The sequence below is a fragment of the Echiichthys vipera genome, assembly GCF_963691815.1.
Source record: "Echiichthys vipera genome assembly, chromosome: 21".
NCBI lineage: Eukaryota > Metazoa > Chordata > Actinopteri > Perciformes > Trachinidae > Echiichthys > Echiichthys vipera.
The window spans coordinates 11762119-11777983 of NC_139846.1; the positions used below are offsets into that span (position 1 = coordinate 11762119).

General features: G+C 40.0%; 1 pseudogene across 1 annotated transcript in view; it reads right to left on the minus strand.

Moving 5' to 3' along the window:
- Nucleotides 1–15865, minus strand: part of LOC310963325 (sodium/hydrogen exchanger 9-like) — a 39445-nt pseudogene that overhangs the window by 16543 nt on the left and 7037 nt on the right. Inside the window, exons 2-4 of the transcript in view lie at nucleotides 9889–9966; nucleotides 9595–9671; nucleotides 5837–5952 (exon numbers count right to left, since the gene is read on the minus strand). The product of the transcript in view is annotated as a sodium/hydrogen exchanger 9-like (transcript). The remainder of the gene's footprint in view (nucleotides 1–5836; nucleotides 5953–9594; nucleotides 9672–9888; nucleotides 9967–15865) is intronic.

Below are 15865 nucleotides of genomic sequence, written 5' to 3' on the forward strand. Positions count from 1 at the left end.
TTCTTAAACAAATAACCTTCAAAGAATATTTAACATTATACATACAACCAGGGCATGAAATTGGCACCCGCCCACATGCCAAATGTGGGTAACTTTTGTGATTGGCGTGATTGGGTGAAACCGTGTACCTATCTACCTGCCACGTTGGCGTGTAGCCAATAAGACAACACAACACTGAGCAAGTGTAGCCTATTGTCGCTAAGCAAGCCCCGTTGTTTTCTTGGACTTTCAAAATAAAAAACGAGAATATGAAGAAGAAAAATAAAAAAATGTGGCGCCATATTGCTGCCGTGAAGAGGGTGCTGGCTGCAACAGAACAAGAAGAGGATGAGGAGGACGATTAAAAAAATAAAATAAAAAAGAGGTTATGTTACAAAGTGGAAAGTGGAAAGTGATGGCAAGGTTCGCGACCGGCTTTTGTACGACGCCACAACAGAGGAGATGCACTGTGGGGATTGCCGTATGTTTGGAGAGAGGAGGAAGCAGAGGGGAGAGTCTGCTCCTCCTCCTCTTTAAGGACTCAGATCCCTCAGTCTCTGCTCTGTGCTCTGTGAGAGGGTTTTCCATCATTGTCTGACCTTGACATTACAGTGTAATGTAGTTTGGTTTCTGTTACTTATTAGTATTGTTGTTGTTTATCGAAACGTGATTCAGTCAAAATATGTCCTAACTTGAAAAGCAACATCAACTTATAAGTAATTTGTTATAAATGTAATGTTTATTGTTAATCTAAAATGCTCCACTGATACTACAGTGACAAAGAAACAGTGACTAATGGATTGCAGTTTGGCGTTAACTAAATAAATGAGACTATCAGTGAGATGACAGGCTGTTTTTAGTTCTGTTATTTTCTATTCTAAATGCTGCCACACCAGGTCAGACACTGTGTGCGCTGTAAATCATTATGTAGGTCAAGTCATTAATGAGATTTAGTTGGTTAATAACTCAACAGCCCTTTAATGTGAATTCTGTGCAAGTTCAAGAACCATTCTTATGCGTTTTCTGAGTCGTTCACCTTTATTTTAGGCACAAAAAATTTGGCTGGTAAAAAAAACAGTGGCTGGTGGCCCAAAAAGTTAACTTCAGTCCCTGCATTAAAACATATTACATTGTCAACCAATTCTAGAATGAATACTGGCAAATAAAGTAAGTGTGGGTAGTATTTTAATCACACCAAGTACCCTTTTATTCATTATATATTTTTTCCTATCAGCGCATATCGGACAACACATACACCAATATCGATAAATACTATTTTTTCATCTTAATGAAGATACAATCTTTAACTTTTCTCCCACGTCATATGTAGAAAAGCGATGCCTCATTTATAATGAAATTCAAATTAGAATGGAGAAATACAAACAACTTATTACTCACTTATTTATACAGCTTAATCTCTGAACACAACACTATACATCTGCTTAGAGGAATATGAGCCGGACTCCACTGCAAGTTCACCAACAGTAAACATCAAGCGAAAGATACTGAGCATATGAATGAGCGCATGCACGCACACAACATGCTCAGCTTGGCAGGGCAGTGTTGACACTGAGTGACAAGAGGAATACAGACATTGACAAGGCGGTAACAGGCCCGTCAGCTCAGCATTTCATGACAACTCAAGTATTTCCTTGTGTAAGATATCTGCTGTAGCACTGTTGGCTCTATGTTTACTGATACTGTAGATTAGATTGCATATGATTAGATTACAATAGATCGGGGCGCCCAGTGGCTCACCTGGTAGAGCGAAAGCCCGTATACAGAGGTTAAATCCTCACCACAATGGCCCAGGTTTGACTCCGACCTGCGGCCCTTTGCTACATGTCGCCCCCTCTCTCTCTTTCCCATTTTCCATAAACTTTCAGCTGCCTTGTCAAATAATGGCATAAAACCCCCTGAAAATATCTTTCAAAATAAAAAGATTACAATGGATCACATATATAGATTACAATGGATCACATGTATAGATAGAAAGAACGATAGATGGATAAATACAGAAAGCATAAAAGGCGTACTGGACCAAATTCAAAATAAATGAATAAGGATCTAAGCATCAACAGCTTCATCAAAGCGGTGCCATTCTGGAAGCCAGACAATAAAAAAAATAACAGCTCCTGTTGAAATAGTATGTCACCTGTTGAGACCAGGACGCAAAAAGAATCCTTTAAATTAGTTTTTAGAGAAATTTGTGATATGAATGATGAGCACACTCTCTTTTGGCCCTGTGGTAAATAACACGTCAGTGTGGGCATCACAGCAACTATACGACCAGACTGATAATAAGAGCAGTGGCAAGAGAGCAGCCTCACGACTTGTTATGACAGATCTGGCTCTTTGGCCTTTGACAGGTTTAAAGCTCTTCCTGGTTGGGGAAAATCCTTAATCTGAGGAGGGTGAGGTACAGTAGGCCCCGGAGTCAGGACCGTTCCATCTACCTGCTCCCATAATGCCTGGCAGATGACAGCATATCATGCACTACTCACAAGACAAAAAATAGAACAAACACACAAACACACACGCACACACGCACACACGCACACACGCACACACGCACACACACACACACACACACACACACACACACACACACACACACACACACACACACACACACACACACACACACACACACACACACACACACACACACACACACACACACACACACACACACACACACACACACACACACACACACACACACACACACACACACACACACGCACACACGCACACACGCACACACGCACACACGCACAAGCACACACGCTGTGTTGTTACGGCAACCCTGTCCTACAGCTGTCAAGTGTTCATCAGTTTCCCCAGCAACACCATAAGGTGGAGAGCGTAGACAATTATTCCATACATAACATGTTTGAAAGGGTCGAATGGAAGCCTTATTAGGTCAAATTATCATAGGTTTAGCAGCGGCAAAGCTCATGGCCATCTCAGTCAGACAGCATGGGATTTGCTCACTGATTTGACCAAATTAGGCAGATATAATAGTGAAAGTGATACGCCAGGGGAGAGATAACGGTCAACAGGGAATTACAATAATCTCCCCAGCTCCACATTTAAAGTGCTACTGACAAGTGCACAAACAGGAAAACTCTTCCTTAACAAGCAAGTTGCAGCACTTGATAATTAGTATCTTTCCAGTTTAGTTTGGTTTCCTCTGAATGTAACAGTAGTTCCCCAGGAAATCAGCATAAGGTCTTTTAGAAAATATTTTTTAATAGCAAGTGGGGAAACTAGAGACCATCTTGTGATGGGGTCATACCAGTTACAACACCAAGTCAGGGCAGGGTCCGTCATTTTGATCTCAACTTCATACTTGTAACATCTCGACATGACTTTATCTTGCACAGTTGCAATGCTATCGTGGTGATAACATCTGGCTGCAGACAGACAGACAGAGAGACAGACATATAAACCCCTTGCAAAATAAACTGCTCATCAATCACGATATCTCAATAGTTGATTTCATGCCGATACGATTCCATGGAAACGTTATAGTTAATCATATTGAATTATTGCTGAGCCCTAATGCAGGTCTTTCTTTACTGAGTGATGCCAGCCTTGCACCATAAATCTTTGACTATATTCTGATCCAGACTTTGTGACACTGTCAAACGTGCATGTTTACACCTATGTATATCTGTGTTTTGAATATCCACTTAAGATCTTGATAGTTCATTCTGACATTTGGTCTGGGTCTGCAGATGTAAACAAGTCATTTCCTGCTCTGACAGAGTTTCGTCGACCTTTTATAACCATCCTTGAGGCTATAGGATGTAGCACAGCAGGTATTCCACTTTGTGACCTCAACTACGTGTCTTATTCTGGGAAGAACAGGTTTCTTGGCTACAGAGATCTGGCGGCAAAGCAACAATTTAAAAATCGATAGATGGATGCTGAAAGGAACAAATAAATATATGCTTGGGACATTTGTGCCTCATAAAGGTTACATATTTTCAAATGAATATCAATAGGGATATTACAGACTAAAAGGTTTTTATTCATTGGTCATCAACAGTCAACAAACTGATTTAAAAAATCTGCAACTGCTTAGGTAGCTTCTGTCCATATACTGCATCTATTGCACACACATATACAGTATATTAGATATTTAGACCTGCTGGTGCCATTACTAACAAAGCTTTCACTAATTTTCTCTACCACCTTAATCTTTTGACTTGTCAGCAGGAGTCTCTCCCTCACTCACATATATCCGCCTGAGAAATGATTGACAATACAAAAAAATATGTAATGTATACATCTTCCTAAATAATGGTTTAAATACTGCTTGAAAGACTCCACACTGCCAATAATATAATTAATATAATTTTGAGTGAGAAATACTGGTCATATTTAAAATATGCTGACTCCAAAAATATGCTCATTACCAGCCTTAAAGCCCACCAATTGTAAAATATTAACTTCTCAGGTGATTAAAATCTCCAAATTTTCAAAAATAAAAGAGAGGACATGACATTAATGCCTTAAACATAACTAAAGCCCCTAAATCAGCCTCTAGATGACAGAGAGACAGATATATATTGTATATGACTAGCAATGACAAAAACCCTATATACTGTACTCCTGTTTCTTCCTTATAGGTGCCTATCAAATATCTCTGTTATATTTCATAGTCCAGTGCTAGCAAAGCGGCAAATAAATTGGGCTTCCATTTCACCTAAAGCTTGGCTGCTGGACTGTGATGACTTTCACAGTGTTCTAAAGATCTTCATTGTTTCACTTAGTACGTGACATAGACATAGTACTTTCACATTGGGTCTTTGACACCAAACCAAATAGCTGCCACACAAGGGTTGACATGTGTGGGTGTGTATGTGTGTGAAAGTAAGTCTGTGCCTATTCCTGGGGTGTTTTTTTTTTGTTGCTTTGGGCCCGTCAATACAAAGGCACAATTGAGAGAAATGGATTGGGACATTTTATGGACAGGGACATTTTAATGGCTTCCTTTTGCAAAAATCTGAAAGGCAGAGCTATATTTGGACAGTGCAAGATGGAGAAAGCAAAGGGGTATTGGTGTGTGGGCCATCGACGTATGTGATGTGAGTCTAATCAAAGTGACGAGGGCGCTGGGGTCTGTAGGGATGCGTACAACATGGAATGGGAAAATAACGTCAGAGTGACAGCTGCACCATAATCTACAGCTCCTCTTTGACACTCACCCAGATCAACCACTTATTGGTATAAATAATTCATTACCAAATGAGGACATTAACATTACCGCTGTCACAGTGTCTCAGGATGCCTTATGACATTCCACTTGACTGTTCTTGTAGAACACAGATGATATTGTGGTTCCACTTAGGAAAAAGGTGCACCGGATTCAAAGCAGTTACATCGATTGAGAGGACATGGTGACTTTGTTTAAATGCATTTAGGCTTGGCTATTAATCTTAATTATATGTCAATGTGCAAGATATCTAGACAAAGGAAATGATGGTTATACATAAAACAAGAAGGTTGTTTCGCTGAGGTAGAGATACATGTATATCAAAGGGGTTGACATGTTAAAGAGGGTCAATTGGAGTTACACAGCAATGTGTGAAAGAACAACATGAGCCAGGTTTGACCTTTTTCACCTAAGGCAAATCCCTGCGATGTGTCTGTTACACATTCACTATGAGAAGCTTCCTGAGAATAATATTTGCTTTTTGCTTGCGTTGTAAATCAATAAAGTGTGAGTAGAAATGTGAAAGAAGTTTACATCTGTAAAAAAACAGAACTGTTTGAAAAAAAAGAAATCAATTTTGCCACTAGAAATAATGAGTTACTGTAGGATTTCCCTTATGAGGCCATCTACCTGGGTCAGTGGCTGACATAATGGCACCAAACAGGAGGCAATCAGTGAGGAGAAAGTCTCCATCTGCTGTTCGGCCAAACAGCACCATCAGTCTGGTGAGGCCGTAGATGCAGGCCCTGGGATTGAGGACAAATAGACAGAAGGACACACTAAGGTCATCAGGGAGTACCAGCCAGAGCAGGCCTATCAGTCATCCTCTAACCGCGGCAGGGCTTCCCCCAGAGTGGTGTGGGTAATGGGGCCAGATGCTACCAGCAGGTGAGTTGACCCGTTTCCAGGCAGCGGCTGCTTAGCCCCACAAAGCTGTGATGCTGCTGATTAGCATTACAGTGAACCACATTTAATTATTTTATATGTGCGTCTATGGATCTGCATGGCCCTCCCTTCTAATCATAAAAACACACATTACAAGTATTTGTTAGACACCTTATCTCAGCACCAACTTCATCCCAGCATCCTTATGAGAGTATTATAAACACTTTGATGTAATAAAATGCGTGTATGTGTGTCCTTGTGTGCACAGAATCAACCGAAAGACTAAAAAAGGCGAGGGGAGTTTGTGAAGGGCATTGTGTCAAAAATAAAACAGAAGCAGTATTTTTTATCAGCTCTAGGCCTTCTTGCCCAGCAATAAAACAAATCTCAATTCTAACTGTCCCAGAATGCACCACTGTACGCGCTCCCTTATAACAAAAAAAATACTACAATATGAGCAAAAACTTGCTAACAGTCTGCATTCAACACTGCAGTCTGGCTCTTGACTGGTAAATGATGTGTTTAAAGAACTAATCCTGTTACTGTGAAGCATCCCAAAATAATCAGTACACCAGCGTGTCCTCTGGGGAACCTTTCTGTCCGATGGCACAACTCTGTTACAATGGTGACGGCACACGACCTGTCCCCAAAGCCGGGGTTTAAAGTACTGCCTTCAGGTTGAGCGACTAAGCTGTCTTATTCATTTATCTTTAAGGGAGATTTTAAGTTATTGTAATGGTGTGTGTGTGTGCGTGTGCGTGTGCGTGTGCGTGTGCGTGTGTGTGTGTGTGTGTGTGTGTGTGTGTGTGTGTGTGTGTGTTTGGGTTGGGGGGGATACAGATGCAGTAAAAGAGAGCAAGACACGCAGAAAGAGAGGAAGTGGATGTACTTTGTCAGTTGAGTCATTAAGGTTCCCTTGAGACTCTTTTTCCCATAGGATATGACAGACTCACTAACAAGCAAAAGGATTGGTCAGGTCTTGTGCCTCAGCATCAAAGAATGTGCACGTGACCCAACATGTAAAACCATGCCCCGCTTCCCAGGGGAACTGGGAAGAGTTTCACATAGGGGCGTTCCTGGGAAAGGACTAATGTATGGAAGAAAGAAGGGAAGGAAGCAAGGAAAGACAACATCTTTTACACTGGTTTTAAGATGGTTGGCTAGAATATCTAGAGGGCTTGAACCTCTCCCACAGATAAAAAACACTGCAAATAAGTTAACAATAAAATGATTATATGACAGTGGAAATGCTGTCATGAATAATCTACGAGCAAACCCAGTAGCAGCTTTAAGAGTATCAGAATATAAAAAGATATTGACATTACATTTCATATCAACAGGAAAAGTCATTAATACACTCTTTATAGGTTCATTTGTGCAATCTGATACAATCCAATAAAAAGGCCCTGCCATAATGTCTATCTTAACAAAGAACACAATGTTCCTTTTTAGGTGACATTGTCAGAAATGTGAAAATTCAGTTACAGGGGCCAGAATGTTAGAAACACATCTCAAGATACGGCAATCCAGTACAATACTATCACTAATTATAAAAAAATTATTATTTTTTAGATAATGAATATAACATACATAACTTAATTGACACCTCTATGGCAGCAAAAACTGAACAGTAAAGGCATCATACAGTAAAAAGACTCGCGGAACAAATGGATTGGATTACATTAAATTGTAATGTCTATAAAGTGGCCACTGAGTGTATATGGTATTGTGGGGTGCTAAAAGCATTTATTGTTTTTAGTGAAAACCTGAGAAAGTCTGAGAGTGCCATCTAGCTTTGTGAGGCCAGAATAGCATCCCAGTTCCATACTACAGTACATACTCATGCTAAGCAGGTTGGGATTATTTAGTGTTCATAAAGGAAAAGGTGCCTAAATCTGCCTAATGTGAGATGTACTCTTAATGTGCACTGTTCCTAGCAGACACCTTGACTTATCATTGTAGATGTAAATCTTAATGATGGCTCTATTTCATGTACTGTGTGTCAGTCAGATCTAGGGTGTTGTTATCGTGCATTGCTGGCTCACTGTCAAAGCTTACTGGGAAACAGAGCAGTTTTAATGTTAATGTTTTTAGTTACACCTGTGCTTTCCCTGCTAGGACAAAGGCCCACTGTACCAAAATGCAATGCACCAAGTAAATAAAGATAGCAGATGTGATGACATAGCTCCGGAAAAGATCTTCATTAAATGTTTTTAAATGTGGGCTGTAATATGTTTGAAAGTCCATCTGTAAATGACAGTTTGTTGTCAATTATAAATTAAATATAATTATATCAGAAATGTTTGTATGTATTGTATGCTATTGTATTGTATGTTAACATCAAAACAATATAGTATTTAGTAAATACTGTATATTAATATTATGTAGTTAGGAACTGGGGCATAGTATATGAATTTACAAATGACAATACAGAGGTGACTTGAAAAATTGGAATTTCATTTGACTGAAAATGTACATCATAATAATTGGAAATTAGCGCAAATATAATTCACATATGTATTTTATAAAGGAAAATGAGAAATCACAAGACTGTTGCACTTTCTACAAATACTAATGTTGATACCACCTATACATGAAATTAAGGTTAATGTACCGCTAACATGTATTCATACACACAATTTTTATCAATTGTTTGTTTATACGATTATATTTTTTAAGATTTATAGATGTCTGACACCGAATGCCTATGTTAAAAAAAATCGGGTCATCAGGTTGAACTGTGTTAACACTCACCACAGTTGAACTTGCGTTATTCCTAAACATTACGGAAGAGTAACATATTACTGTTTTCTATTTTTCTATATAATAGTTTTATGATAACTGTCTTGTAATTTGACTCTAACTTCTGTTATGTTGTGCCTAAAAAAATGCCTGTAAAATGTCATTAAAGTTTCTATTTCTTATAATTTCTTCTTACAGGGGGATGTGAGGGTAAACAGACAATGTCAGCTCTACTCTGATTGGTCCAGCTTGGGAGTAGATTGACTCTCAATCATGCAGATCACTTAAATGATGACTGTCTCTTACTTGGACAACAAAGTGAAATAAATCCAGGACTTTACTGTTCTTTCACTGTCTCATATGTTGCCCGCCAGAACATGTTATGACACATCTTGCACGGTTGTGATGATATTGTGGTGACAAAATCTGGCCACAGACACAGACAGACATAAAAACACAGAGATAAATACTTAAAACCGCCTCTGTGTTCCTGACCACATTTTGCCATGAAGGCGAGGTGAAAACGATACCAGCGCCGCTGTCTCGACTCATAAATATCACTGAATATAATGGAACCCAGTACCTCAGCTCTTCTAATACTTCTGTGCAAAGTAACTCAGGTTATTGATTGAGCAAAACAAAGTGGAGTATGTGAGAAAGAAACTATGGATGAAAGTTTTGATTTTATCTGTTGGATAGAGGTGAAGTGCTATAAAGAGCTATGCTCCTCATTTGTGTGAATGAACAAAACAAATGCTTACCCATTGGTCAGACAGCTGACTATGGTTCCCAAAAACGCAAAGGCCAGAACGGATCCTAGATTCTTAATCAATCGTTTCTAGAACAGACATTTAAACGAACCCCACTTAGTAACATCAAACTAACAGATCAACAATATACAACACATTTACTTAAAATCCATGTAACAAACAGCAACACACACTATAAGGCAAACTGATGAAAAAAAGACACATTATCATCAAAGGAAAAAAGTCCTTTGAAGATGATGATGTCTTTTTCCTCTACTTGGAGGCATGTCAGGACAGCAGTCTCACCTGATTAAGGGTGTAAGCTCCATGGAAGATGATGGGTGGCAGGAAGAGATTGAAAAGGACCTCTGGATCAAAGGTCTCCTGTAAAAGATAGAGCTGTTATGCTGGTGACTGACAGGTCTCCCTGAGGAGCGGGAGGACTCCGTTTACCGAATGTGACTGGCTGACAGACGGATATTACACACACATCGTTCACTTCAGCAGCTCTGTTTTGGCAGACGGGCGGCAGTTCTTTTCTCTCTTTGAATCCCAATGTCACAGTAGTCTCTAGGTACCACGACAACCTTATCTGTCCTTTCTTTCTAAAAAAAAAAAACCCACAAAAAAAAATTGCATATTGTTCATTGGAAAATGTGACACTCCAGGCTTGGCACCTCTGAACAGTGGAGTTGGAAGTACTGATGCACAGAGTTGGCTACCAAAAAATAGGCTCCAACCTGTATATATACAGGAATCATCACTGTGTATAAAAAACAATGAGTTACTGAGTGCTTAAATGCCACTAGATGGTACATAACGTCACCTTAGAGCCCTCAGTTGCCTATAATATAATTACTGTGTACGGCATTAGCATTCTGTCAAAGTACCCTGACTCAGACTTTCTCAGCTGATTAAAGCATGGCATAATACAAAGTGAGAAGTCTAGGTTGTGTCAGTGTTCACCATCGAGGCTCTCGGCATTCATTAGAATGGGAATAAGCATACAATCTAAGATGCTGATCACAACAACATATATCAACTTCAACACAAAACAGCAACCAGAGTGCAGGGTATTTTTTTAACATACCGTGCACGTTCTCTGTGTGTTTTTCATCCCGGCCAAAATGACGCAATACAAGCTGCTCAGAAAGGTGGCCTTTCATGTCCTTCATCCTCGAATCCTTTTTATGTCTATTGTGGGTACATTCTGAGGATCAAACAGCAGTGATATTCAATTCAGATCAAAATATTTCCTCTTTCCCTTGTGCCCTACATCCCAGGTCTCATTGCATTGCTCAAAATTAAATTCCAGTTAAATTAAATTTCAGAGACGCAGTGATGATGTTTGCTGAAATAGGGCCGCGCTCACATATTTGTTTGTGAGTCGCTTTTCAAAAAAATAGGCAGAAAGGTTGAAGTAGCCTGAATTTCATGAATATTTGGACAAATGAAATGCCACTGTAAATATCCAATTCCCTGGACATTACATTGTAAAGATTTACACATTGTATTTTATAAATTATCATTCCTGATGCTAGAAAGTCCCCTGTGGAATTTGAAGAGCCATCATGCTTTCTCAGTAATTCACACTTGAAATGGTTGCCAGAGCTACAAATTGCTGAATCTTTCCGCTGCCATCACCCGGCTTAATATAAATTACTTTTTTGCGGCTACAATTACCCACAGAGCACAATATATATTTGTTCATCTGTGCAGGATGTGCATGACAAATACAAAATGGCATAACAGACACTAATACAGAAACTGTAATCAATAAATTATGCATATGCTAGAGGTTTTATTCTAAGGGCCACCTGCACCACAGAGTTGAGGATGGAGGTGTGTTGTATACACTAATTGCCTGTTCAGCTGGGCCGCACTAAATTTAATCAGACCACAAACTTTAATGTTTTACTCCCCAGTGGCACATAATGGACTCAGTAATGCAATGAAATTCTTATCTCTCCCTGCAAGGTCCCCATATGCATCAGGCTTAATGGCGTGAAGGCTACACAGAATGGTCGGACCGATGTAATGGCCTTTGTGGTAGCCTCTGCTGGTTTGCTAATGAGCCCCAGCATTCAAAGGGGCCAAAGAGTCCAAGCCATTAGTGAAGAGTTACACTTGGTCTGGATGATTTGAAAGGTTCATGGTTCACCAGCTCCCTTTCTCTCGGGTTGAAATATCGCTCTAAGATTAAGACTTACATTTTCAAATATTCCACATTCTCTCATGCTTGTTCACCATCGTATGGCTGAATCCCTGGGTCATTGGTTGGTTTCTTTGATATGACAAATCTCCCCGATGGCACTGTTAAATATGAAAGCGAACCAGAAAACAGTAATAATACTAATGACAACCAGAGGCCCATGTCAAGGCTTAGGCTCTTCTACTTAGTGGTGACATTAGAGTCTCTGACTAATTCCTTTTTGACAAATAAGTAGGAGTTTGCAGCACCCTGACTAAAGGTCCAGTTCTAACATTATTACTGTTGCTATCGTAGTAGGGTTTTTGCTTGAAGTATGTGTCCTGTTTTATTTTATAAGTCGCTCTCCTCATTTGAATTAAGTTCCAGCCTTATGCCTAGTGTAAGTTCCCAGTGTTATGGTGTTCTTGCTTTGTTTTTGGCTGCGCCTTAGTGGCTTGTTCCATTGTTCCAGCATTGGTATCCAGGGTTTAGTTTCCTCTATTGTTTTCTTTGCTGGTGTTTTGATTAGGTTTCTGTTAGTTTTGGACTCACTCAAGCTCAAAGTCTTTTTCTATCATTGAATCATTGAAAGATCCATCCCTGCGTCTGCGTTTGGGTCAAAACCTGAATTCCCTGAGAGTGTGACAGTACCAGCTGGCCTAACATGGACCCATCAGATGAATTTGTGTTCACCATTCAGTGCCTTCTGGACTGTGGCAACAAAACCTCCTACGTTGAGCACAAGAAGTTCTCGAAACCATGGCTCACCACGTCAGTAACTACGACTATGGAGCAGTTGAAGACTGCTCTACATCCTCCGAGCCATCTAACTCACAGCCTGTTTCCGGGTCTGCTTTCCAGGTAACTACCCCCGAGACTCATAGCCTCCTGCCAGATTCTCAGTCATTTAGCTTGACAAGCTAGCTAGCGTATAGTCTGTCTGGCTATTGCCCAGGGGTATGTAGGGGTCGGAGACTCCCTTCCTAGAAGGAAGTGTGGGTCTAGGAGACGTCGATTCCCCAAGATGCCCAGCTCCTGCTTTGACTCCTCAATCTTGTTTTCCATCTGTTGTATTTTGTCCATTGGCAGAATCAACTCCTGGTTCCCAGTTAGCTGCCACAAATTCCTGCTGAGCTGTAGCACTCAAGTTTTTAAGCTGCAGCAGTCAAAGTTCATGCGCTTCAGCAATCTCCTGGTTCCACTGGCTGCCATTCCTGACTTAGTGTCTAAGCTGTCATCAAGAGAGTTTCCGTCTTCTTGGCCTCCCTCCAGAGGGGTCCTTGTTGCGCTCATTGAATCAATATTAACTGCTCTGTTTCAACAACTGGCGCTGAACTGGCTGGCTACTTCCCAATTGATGCTTCTCACCGAAATCCCACCCCTTACAACCAAAAACAAATATTCAAATGTGAAAAAATGGTACTCAGCGTGACCATACATCCCTCACCTCTGCTCAGCCCTGGGGCTGGTGCCTAAGGTCTCCTGATCTGCCCCTGTCCAGCCTCCAGGCTGTCCGCTTGAGGTTTTCTTTCCTCCCTGTCCAGCCCTCCATTCTTCAGTTCCCAGTCCACTTTGCCCCTAAGTCTGACTCTCAAATCATAAGCAGCAATTTATTAAGAAATATCTTTAATAAACAGTATGCACAGCATATTGAGATTTTCGATATTGGTTCACAGTATCAATTCCCTCCACTTTATAGACCTTTTCAATTAAATTACATTGCTAGGCAACAGCCTGGGTCCTTGTTAACTTCCTGTCAGCAGATGTCGGGAAATAAACTGGGACACATTTATAATGTTTATGATTACCACGGTAAAATAGTCTATTACAGATGGTAGATATTAACATCCATTACTGTGTTCTGTGTCACAGGTTGCGATGGCCATCTATAAGAGGAAAACGCTGCAGTGCCTGTTTGGATTACCTAACTATCTCAAATCTTTCCTGCAGTGCAGAGCTATCCACCACCAGTATCACTTGCAAGAGTATCTTGTAATTGGACTTCTCCATGTAAACACTATATATTGTGTATTGTTTAAAAAATATATTGTGTTTTCTAATTACATTCCATCTCATTTCAGTTATTGGCAGAAACATTCTTTTAAGAAAAATTGAGTCTAGGTATCCAGTCTGTTTGATGGTCTCCGTGTTTAGCTTCCTCTTGTCTGTACCACAGAACTCAAAATGTAATCTTCCCTATCGGTTTCTTAATAAATCCTTGATATAGGTGAAATTGCTTTCTTATCCCATTTTTCTCTGTACCACCCCTAACGTCACTTCCCTAATAACAAACAGACCATGCAGGTAATTTAGAGGAAAACCAATAACTAAGCACAATTAGAGGAGGCTGTTGATGTAAAAACAAAGCATACACACGGGACAAAATACAGGTGTGATCAAAGGAAAAGCAATGGGGAAAATAATGTTATTTCAGATTCAAACGAAATAAAAACACAACAGTGGAAACAAGAGCATCCTGTAAAGAATAATGTCAGAGTGTTTTTTCACATGCTCCCTCAGCAGTATTGATTATGCACATTTTTAAAGCATGTTTTATTGAGGCAGGTTGTTTTACTGTCCATTAGAGGCTATGTTGTGTCACAACCTACAGCACCTATCCACATAAATAATTAAATCGGAAATGCAGGTCAAAAAGATTGCCATAGTTACCGTATGAGGGGTTGAGACTCATGGGTATCGTTGGTTGTCTCCCCCCACAGGTCTGAAATAGTGAAAGCCTGATGTGTTGTTGACCGTCAAGGTGTGAGGAGTGCTGTTAAGACCTCCACAAATGCACACACTTTCCATATCGTCAGTGTGTTTTCTCCATACAAATGACAAGCATCTTACTGTTAACCCCACAAGCATGCCAGTAGAAGAGTACAAAGAAGACAAAGCTGCTGTTGTGAAAACGATGGAAAATAATGTGAACAAAACTATAACATAATTTATTATAACAGTCCCTTGAAAGATTAAAATACAAGAAGCCCACAATAAGGACACAGATGCACCACAAATAGGAAAACTGTCTACAGTACATATTGCTGTAGTGTTGAAACAGTGGTGAAACTGCCATCCTTAATATATTGGATGAATCAAATAGCCTATAGGGCCAACTGCTTGCCGGTAAGCCCTAAATAGTTTATGATATCTGGAACTACATAGCAATTAGGCTGCTGTAGACTATTTGGTGTAATAAAAGCCTAAATAAATTAAAAGGTTGAGTCCAATGTTATCCCCATAAAGCCAAACAACGACCCACATTACACTGGAGTCGATTAGTTATTAGGTACATTTAAAAATATCCTTAATTTCTTTTGCCTGTGAACAATTTACTTGCATTACATTAACAGTGGTTGTTGTGTCAATTAGGAGTTTCCCTCGTAAAAATATATCATACTATTTTTAAATAAAAACACTACAATCATGCAAAGACACATAATTCTACAAATGTGTACCAAAGTTTGCTTTATTTTACCCCTTGTTTTAAACTGTGAGTTCAGGAAGTGTTGATGAATGGCGGCTTCCGTAGTATATCCTCTAAACTGGCTATGAGCTGAGGCTACTTACCATAAAACATTGCACCTCCAGTGTCATTTATTAGTCTTTATTTAAACTGTTTTGGCTTCCACACACTGAGAATGGTTACAAGTGCCACGCTAATTGCCGCAAGCACCACTAATGTCGCAATGTCTTGTTTGTGCTTGACCGTGCGCGACATCTTCAAGCCAATGCGTCAAACTCGAGGTCGAAGCTTTTCGGAAACAACTGTTTCACTTGTGATTCAATTCAGCAGCAGCAACATCCGCATCAGCAACGCTCGAGAGCCCGCGGTGCTCTCTTTAATGCCCCCAGGAAATCTTGGTTTCTCTTTCACACGAGGGGGAAAAGGAAACCTACGTCCCTGCCATTTGTGCCCATGTTTTTGCCCGAACGACTAAATTCATAAACCTAAAGATGCTTTGCTGAGCATACATTTATTTCTTTGTTTTTTTTTTAGGAATCAAAGATAATTCAAAGCTATTTTGCTCGTGACAATGCAACACGTGCGAATAAGCGGTGCTGTAAAATGTGAAAGCAATGAAACAAAAC